Source organism: Triticum aestivum, unplaced genomic scaffold (genome assembly GCF_018294505.1).
Source record: "Triticum aestivum cultivar Chinese Spring unplaced genomic scaffold, IWGSC CS RefSeq v2.1 scaffold167110, whole genome shotgun sequence".
In the NCBI taxonomy this organism is placed as follows: domain Eukaryota; kingdom Viridiplantae; phylum Streptophyta; class Magnoliopsida; order Poales; family Poaceae; genus Triticum; species Triticum aestivum.
The window spans coordinates 1-678 of record NW_025308938.1 but is presented as its reverse complement, the minus strand read 5'-3'; the positions used below and the strand labels follow the sequence as shown (position 1 = coordinate 678).

Genomic DNA, 678 nt, shown 5'->3' with positions numbered 1-678 from the left:
CTCCTGGGAAGTCCTCGTGTTGCATTCCCTTTTTAATTTTTTTGCACCGCGTGCAAAACAAAACGCACGAGCGCGACGTATGTTTAGCACGTTTTATTATTTTGCACGTTTACGGTAAGTTTTAGCTCGCTGCTCATTATTCACGCGTCTAGCGGCGGCAAGCGTGTTCTGAAAGGGGTCGAAACCATGGTAAGTAGGCACTGGTGCAGTTGAACCGTGGTAAAACTCGTCTCCGTAGTTGAGCGGGAGCGGCCAAAGGAATGTGCAATCGTGTGTGTAGTGGAGCTGGGAGGGGCAAGCATAAGGGACGAAGACGGGGGTAACATGTCGGATGCGATCATAACAGCACTAAAGCACCGGATCCCATCAGAACTCCGAAGTTAAGCGTGCTTGGGCGAGAGTAGTACTAGGATGGGTGACCTCCTGGGAAGTCCTCGTGTTGCATTCCCTTTTTAATTTTTTTGCACCGCGTGCAAAACAAAACACACGAACGCGACGTATGTTTAGCACGTTTTATTATTTTGCACGTTTACGGTAAGTTTTAGCTCGCTGCTCATTATTCACGCGTCTAGCGGCGGCAAGCGTGTTCTGAAAGGGGTCGAAACCATGGTAAGTAGGCACTGGTGCAGTTGAACCGTGGTAAAACTCGTCTCCGTAGTTGAGCGGGAGCGGCCAAAG

The 678-nt window shown here is 49.9% G+C and overlaps 1 non-coding gene across 1 annotated transcript; it reads left to right on the top strand.

Annotated features, from left to right (window-relative positions):
* The first annotated feature begins 329 nt into the window (after positions 1-329).
* On the top strand, positions 330-448 carry LOC123179626 (5S ribosomal RNA). The gene has a single exon (XR_006490509.1). It is a non-coding gene; the product is annotated as a 5S ribosomal RNA (ribosomal RNA).
* The last annotated feature ends 230 nt before the right edge of the window (positions 449-678 follow it).